Source organism: Hordeum vulgare, chromosome 5H (genome assembly GCF_904849725.1).
Source record: "Hordeum vulgare subsp. vulgare chromosome 5H, MorexV3_pseudomolecules_assembly, whole genome shotgun sequence".
NCBI classification, from domain to species: Eukaryota; Viridiplantae; Streptophyta; class Magnoliopsida; order Poales; family Poaceae; genus Hordeum; species Hordeum vulgare.
In genome coordinates, this window is record NC_058522.1 from 500,873,893 (window position 1) to 500,882,550 (window position 8,658).

Sequence of the window (8,658 nt, forward strand, 5' to 3'; positions counted from 1 at the left end):
GAAGATGGATGGTTCTTACCTGATAGAGAGAACGACGAGCTCACACGCTCCCTTGGGAATAAGGAACAAAAAGGGCGAGCACGAGGCTTACCAGGCTCCCCGCCGTGGATGCTTGCATTTTCCGAGGAAAGGAAGAGATTTCCCGATAGAAGCCATCAGAGGAGAAAGGAAAAGGAGGCACGTGATAAAGCGGCCGAGGCAGACTGGGTGCATAATCTAGAAGAAGCAGTAAAGTGGCTGCAACAGGATCAAATCGACAGACAACAAGGTAGCGGCCAATCTCAGCGACTCATGATAGAAGCTGCATCGAATTGGAAAACCAGTGTTGCTTCCACGCAGCTCCAGGATGATGGTAATGATGCGCAGACGACGAAACCTCCTCGTCACTACCCAGTGGATAATATCACAGAGAGCACACCTTGTGAGCAAAAGGTGAAATGTGCTACCTCAAGGTTGACGGTGGCGGTCGGCATGGCCATACCAATTGGACATAATCCAACTTGGCATTGCTCTCTAGTTCTGATAACCCACAAGTATAGGGGATCAATTGTAGCCTTTTTCGATAAGTAAGAGTGTCGAACCCAACGAGGAGATAAAGGTAGGACAAATATTCCCTCAAGTTCTATCGACCACCGATACAACTCTACGCACACTTTACGTTCGCTTTACCTAGAACAAGTATGAAACTAGAAGTACTTTGTAGGGGTGATAGGATAGGTTAGCAAGAAAAGAAAGAACACGTAAATAAAAACTAGGGGCTGGTTAGATAAAGAAACAATTACGTTAGTTTGACGAGTGTGGAAAAGTGGTGGTAGGAGTTGCGGAATTGTCCCTAAGCAATTGACTACGTTACTAGACCGATAGCAAGCTTTATGTGGGAGAGGCCACTGCTAGCATGGCATCCCTTACTTGGAATTCTATGCACTTATGATTGGAACTATTAGCAAGCATCCGCAACTACTAATGTTCATTAAGGTGAAACCCAACCATAGCAATAAGATATATTGGTCCCCCTTCAATCCCGTATGCATCAATTTCTATGCTAGGCTGAAGCTTCTGTCACCCTTGCCCTCCAATACATAGTCCTATTAACATACTACTAACCCTATGGTGTGATCCACGTGCACGCTCATATGATGGGCACCAAAGGACAGCAACATAACCACAAGCAAATTAAACCAATCATAGCAATTCATCAATCATCGATAGGACAACGAAAATCTACTCACACATCATTGGATAATCCTACCTCTTGAGCTTGCCTTGGTTTTTCCCTTGAAGAGGAAAGGGTGATGCAGCACAGTAGCAGTAAGTATTTACCTCAGTTTGAGAACCAAGGTGTCAATCCAGTAGGAGTATCAAGCCAAGTTTCCAAAGTACCTGCGCAAAAACAGCAAACTTGCACCCAACGCTACAAAGGGGTTTTCAATCCCTTCACGATTGATTGCAAGGTGAGATCTGAAGGCGTAAAGTGCAATGAGGTAAAAGTGTAGGGCTCAAAATATGATGTGAAGTAAACCCGGGGGCCATAGTGTTCACTAGAGGCTTCTCCCAAAATAGAAAATATTACGGTGGGTGAACGAATTACTGTCGAGCAATTGATAGAACCGCGCAAAGTCATGACGATATCTAAGGCAATGATCATACATATAGGCATCATGTCAGAGACAAGTAGACCGATACTTTCTCGATCTACTACTATTACTCCACACATCGACCGCTATCCAGCATGCATCTAGTGTATTGAGTTCATGACAAATAGAGTAATGCCTTAAGCAAGATGACATGATGTAGAGGGATAAATTCATGCAATAGATATAAACCCCATCTTTTTACCATTGATGGCAACAACACGATGCGTGCCTCGCTACCCCTTCTGTCACTGGGTGAGGTCACCGCACGGTATGAACCCAAAACCAAGCACTTCTCCCATTGCAAGAATCATAGATCAAGTTGGCCAAACAAAACCCGCAACTCGAAGAGAATTACAAGGATATGAAATCATGCATATAAGAGATCAGAAGAAACTCAAATAAGATTCATAGATAATCTGATCATAAATCCACAATTCATAGGATCTCGACAAACACACCGCAAAATAAGATTACATCGGATAGATCTCTATGAAGATCATGGAGAACTTTCTATTGAAGATCCAAGAGAGAGAAGAAGCCATCTAGCTACTAGCTATGGACCCGAAGGTCAATGGTGAACTACTCACGCATCATCGGAGAGGCAATGGTGTTGATGAAGAAGCCCTTCGTATCCAAATCCCCCCTCCGGTAGGGCACCAAAACCTGCCCCAGATGGGATCTTGCGGAGACATAAGCTTGCGGCGGCGGAAAAGTATTTTCGTGGATCTCTCCCCTGGTTTTGGATTTCTCGGGGATTTATAGGTGGAAGAAGTAGGGCAGACGAGCCATAGGGGCCCCACAAGCCTGCTAGGCGCGGGCCCCCTGGCCGCGCCTAGGGGCTTGTGGCCTTCCCTGGTGGCCTCTGCCTTGGTTCTCACGCCTCCTGTGTATCTTCTGTTTCGAAAAAATCTTTTCACAAGTTTTATTCCGTTTGGACTCCGTTTAATATTCTCCTCTGAAAAGGGTCAAAAACACGGAAAAATCTGGAACTGGCACTTGGCACTGAGTTAATAAGTTAGTCCCAAAAAAGATATAAAAGGCATACAAAACATCCAAAGTCTGACAAGATAATAGCATGGAAGCATAAAAAATTATAGATACGTTGGAGACGTATCAGATAATAATATGAAGCATAAAGCACCATGTTCAAGTAAAGGGTACAGCGGGTTGTGGGAGAGTGGACCGCTGAATATAGATGGGGGAAGGTGATGGAGGTGTTGGTGAAGATGACGGAGGTGTTGATGTAGATCGCCGTCACACGATGATGTCTCGGGCGGGGTTCCGACGCCGCCAGGAGAGAGGGGGAAAGAGCCCCCCATCTTCTTCTTCTTCCTTGACCTCCTCCCAAGATGGGAGAAGGGTTTCCCCTCTAGTCCATGGTCTACATGGCGGCGGAGGGGCGAGAGCCCCTCCGAGATTGGATCTCTCTCTCTGTGTCCTTCTGTTTCTGCGCTCCCAGATTCTGCCTTTCATCGTTTCTTAAATTCCCGAGATCTATAACTTCGATTGGGCTGAAATTGTAACACGATTTTCTTCCGGATATTATCTTTCTTGCTGCAAAAGAAGGGCCCCAACCGCCTTATGTATTGGTCACAAGCCTGTCAGCTGCGACCTAGGGGCGCGCGCCTCCCGGGCTTGTGACCTCCTCGGGCATCGTTTCGCATAGATTCTTCTTCCCAAAAATCATAAATATTCCGAAACAAATCCCCGTAGGTTTTTTTATTGCATTTGGTGTTGGAATTATGCCCTAGAGGCAATAATAAATGTATAGTTATTATTATAATTCCTGTATCAAGATAATAGTTTATTGTCCATGCTATAATTGTATTGAATGAAGACTCATTTACATGTGTGGATACATAGACAAAACACCGTCCCTAGCATGCCTCTAGTTGGCTAGCCAGTTGATCAATGATGGTCAGTGTCTTCTGATTATGAACAAGGTGTTGTTGCTTGATAACTGGATCACGTCATTGGGAGAATCACGTGATGGACTAGACCCAAACTAATAGACGTAGCATGTTGATCGTGTCATTTTGTTGCTACTGTTTTCTACGTGTCAAGTATTTATTCCTATGACCATGAGATCATATAACTCACTGACACCGGAGGAATGCTTTGTGTGTATCAAACGTCGCAACGTAACTGGGTGACTATAAAGATGCTCTACAGGCATCTCCGAAGGTGTTAGTTGAGTTAGTATGGATCAAGACTGGGATTTGTCACTCCGTGTGACGGAGAGGTATCTAGGGGCCCACTCGGTAATACAACATCACACACCAGCCTTGCAAGCAATGTAACTTAGTGTAAGTTGCGGGATCTTGTATTACGGAACGAGTAAAGAGACTTGCCGGTAAACGAGATTGAAATAGGTATGCGGATACTGACGATCGAATCTCGGGCAAGTAACATACCGAAGGACAAAGGGAATGACATACGGGATTATACGAATCCTTGGCACTGAGGTTCAAACGATAAGATCTTCGTAGAATATGTAGGATCCAATATGGGCATCCAGGTCCCGCTATTGGATATTGACCGAGGAGTCTCTCGGGTCATGTCTACATAGTTCTCGAACCCGCAGGGTGTGCACACTTAAGGTTCGACGTTGTTTTATGCGTATTTGAGTTATATGGTTGGTTACCGAATGTTGTTCGGAGTCCCGGATGAGATCACGGACGTCACGAGGGTTTCCGGAATGGTCCGGAAACGAAGATTGATATATAGGATGACCTCATTTGATTACCGGAAGGTTTTCGGAGTTACCGGGAATGTACCGGGAATGACGAATGGGTTCCGGGAGTTCACCGGAGGGGGGCAACCCACTCCGGGGAAGCCCATAGGTATTTGGGTGGGTCACACCAGCCCTTAGTGGTCTGGTGGGACAGCCCACCAATCCCCTATGCGCCAAGAAAGAAAATATCAAAGGAAAAGAAAAAAAAAGGGGAAAGGTGGGAAGGGGGAAGGACTCCCTCCCACCAAACCAAGTAAGACTCGGTTTGGGGGGGGAGAGTCCTCCCCCCTGGCTCGGCCGACCCCTTGGGGTTCCCTTGGACCCCAAGGCAAGGTCCCCCTCCCTCCTCCTATATATATGGGGCTTTTAGGGCAGATTTGAGACGACTTTCTCACGGCTGCCCGACCACATACCTCCATAGTTTTTCCTCTAGATCGTGTTTCTGCGGAGCTCGGGCGGAGCCCTGCTGAAACAAGATCATCACCAACCTCCGGAGCGCCGTCACGCTGCCGGAGAACTCTTCTACCTCTCCGTCTCTCTTGCTGGATCAAGAAGGCCGAGATCATCGTCGAGCTGTACGTGTGCTGAACGCGGAGGTGCCGTCCGTTCGCTACTAGATCGTGGGACTGATCGCGGGATTGTTCGCGGGGCGGATCGAGGGACGTGAGGACGTTCCACTACATCAACCGCGATCTCTCATCGCTTCTGCTGTACGATCTACAAGGGTACGTAGATCACTCATCCCCTCTCGTAGATGGACATCACCATGATAGGTCTTCGTGCGCGTAGGAAAATTTTTGTTTCCCATGCGACGTTCCCCAACATTTGGACTTTGTTTGGTATGGATAATCTGCAAAACAAAAAACATGCAACAAACAGGAACTCGCAGTGGGCAGTGGATCAATATGTTAGTCCCAAAAATTGTATAAAAAGTTGCCAAAAGTATATGAAAGTTGTAGAATATTGGCATGAAACAATCAAAAATTATAGATACGACGGAGACGTATCAGCATCCCCAAGCTTAATTCCTGCTCGTCCTCGAGTAGGTAAATGATAAAAAAGATAATTGTTTATGTGGAATGCTACCTAGCATAATCTTGATCATATAATCTAATCATGGCATGAATACTAAATCACGAGTGATTCGAAGCAATGGTCTATCATTTGACATAAAGACAATGATATTTCAAGCATACTAACAAAGCAATCATGTCTTCTCAAAATATCATGGCCAAAGAAAGTTATCCCTACAAAATCATATAGTCTGGCTATGCTCCATCTTCCCCACACAACGTATTTAAATCATGCACATCCCCGGTTTTAGCCAAGCAATTGTTTCATACTTTAGTGTTCTCAAGCTTTTTCAACTTTCACGCAATACATGAGCGTAAGCCATGGACATAGGAATATAGGTGGAATAGAATATGCTGGCCGTGGAGAAGACAAAAAGGAGGAGATAGTCTCACATCAACTAGGCGTATCAACGGGCTATGGAGATGCCCATTAATAGATTTCAATGTGAGTGAGTAGGGATTGCTATGCAACAGATGCACAAGAGCTATAAGTGTATGAGAGCTCAAAAAGAAACTAGTAGGTGTGCATCCAACTCACTTGCTGACGAAGACCTAGGGCAATTTGAGGAAGCCCATCATTGGAATATACAAGCCAAGTTCTATAACCAAAATTTCCCACTAGTACATGAAAGTGACAACATAGGAGACTCTCTATCATGAAGATCATGGTGCTACTTTGAAGCACAAGTGTGGTAAAGGATAGTAGCATTGTACCTTCTCTCTTTTCTCTCATTTTTTTTTATTTTTTTCCTTTTTTTGGTGGGCTTCTATGGCCTCTTTTTTTATTTGGGCTTCATTGGCCTCTTTTATTACTTCCTCACATGGGACAATGCTCTAATAATGATGATCATCACACTTTTATTTACTTACAAATCAATATTTAGAACAAAATATGACTCTATATGAATGCCTCCGGCGGTGTACCGGGATGTGCAATGATCTAGCGTAGCAATGACATTAAAAAATGGACAAGCCATGAAAACATCATGCCAGCTATCTTACGATCATGCAAAGCAATATGACAATGATGGTGCGTGTCATAATAAACGGAACGATGGAAGTTGCATGGCAATATATCTCGGAATGGCTATGGAAATGCCATCATATGTAGGTATGGTGGCTGTTTTTAGGAAGGGTATATGGTGGGTGTAATTCATCGATGAAAGTTGCACGGTACTAGAGAGGCTAGCAATGGTGGAAGGGTGAGAGTGCATATAATCCATGGACTCAACATTAGTCATAAAGAACTCACATACTTATTGCAAACGTCTATTAGTCATCGAAACAAGGTACTACACGCATGCTCCTAGGGGAAGGGTTGGTAGGAGTTAACCATCACGCGATCCCGACTTCCACACAAAGGATGACAATGAATAAATAAATCATGCTCCGACTTCGTCACATAACGGTTCACCATACGTGTATGCTACGGGAATCACAAACCTTAACACAAGTATTTTTACAAATACAGAATTACTCACTAGCATGACTCTAATATCACATCTTCATGTCGCAAAACTATTGCAAGGAATCAAACATATCATATTCAGTGATCTACAAGTTTTATGTAGGATTTTATGACTAACCATGTGCATGACCAACTCATGTTAACTCTCTAAATAGGTATAAGTGAAACATGAGAGTTTAATTATTTCAACAAAAGAAATGCCCCGCTCTAACAAATATAAGTGAAGCAAAAGAGCATTCTACAAATGGCAATTTTCTATGTGTAGGGAAACAGGTAATCCAAACTTCAAATGATATAAGTGAAGCACATGAAGCATTCTATAAAGCCATACTCAAAAGATATAAGTGAAGTGCAAAGAGCATTGTATAAATCAACCAAGGACTATCTCATACCAGCATGGTGCATAAAACAAAAAGGAAAAATAAACACAAAAGACGCTCCAAGCATTTGCACATATCATGTGACGAATAAAAATATATCTTCGAGTAAAATTACAGATAGATTGTAGACGAAAGAGGGGATGCCTTCCGGGGCATCCCCGGGCTTAAACGCTTGAGTCCTCCTTGAATATTACCTTGGGGTGCCTCGGGCATCCCCAAGCTTAGTCTCTTGCCTCTCCTTATTCCTTCATCCATCATGGCCTCACCCAAAATTTGAAAACTTCAATCACAAAAAACTCAACAAAACCTTTATGAGATCCGTTAGTATAATAAAGTAAATCACCAATTTAAGTACTGTTGTGAACTCATTCCAAATTCATATTAGCATTATATCTACTATAATCCAACTTCACCATGGTTCATACCCCCCCCCCCCCGATACTACCCATAGATTCATCAAAATAAGAGAACAATGCAAAGAAAACAGAATCTGTCAAAAATAGAACAGTCTGTAGTAATCTGAACTTATAACATACTTATGTTACTCCAAAAATTCTGAACAATTATGACTATTAGGAAAATTGTCATATCAATCAGCAGCAAAAAGAATCAACTCAAAAGCTCTTTCTGAATAGGAATTAAAAATGATTTCGTGTGCACAAAATTTATGTTTTTTCAGCATGATCAAGCAACTATCACCCAAACTAATCATAAAGGATTTACTTGGCACATTATTTTTATAATACAATGGAATTGTACAAGGGGATAATTATTTTTGCGAGAAACATCCATGAAAAATTCTACATTGTTTCCATGAGCATGAACACAAGTGTTCAAGGTCGACCCTCACTTCCGCAATGCATCACCTTTCAATCGCTTCTCTTTTTGAAAAAGCTTTAAGTTCCCCTCTATATTTTTTTTGTTTTTAAACTATATAAGAGCACTCAAAAGAAATAAATGACTCTCTAAAAGTTCCGGGTTGTCTCCCAGGCAGCGCTTTCTTTAAAGCCATTAAGCTAGGCATAAAGTGCTCAAGTAATGGATCCACCCGGATCCCAAGGTATATCAAAGACAATTTTAATTAAAAATTATTTGTAATTTAGTAGTGAGCACAAGGTAACATATATCATGCAATGAAGAAGTCTAACTCTCTTCCTATGCATTGGCATGTCATAAAAGAACAATTCATGCACATCAAGTAAAGGCCAATACATAGCATAAGCAGTTTCTTACAATTTTATCGTATTGGAAACATAGAGAGGTGGAGATGTAGTTCCTCTCTCATAATAATTGCAAGTAGGAGCAGCAAGCACATGCATATTATATTCATCAAAATCATCATGTGTAATAGTAGAAGGCAACCCATCTA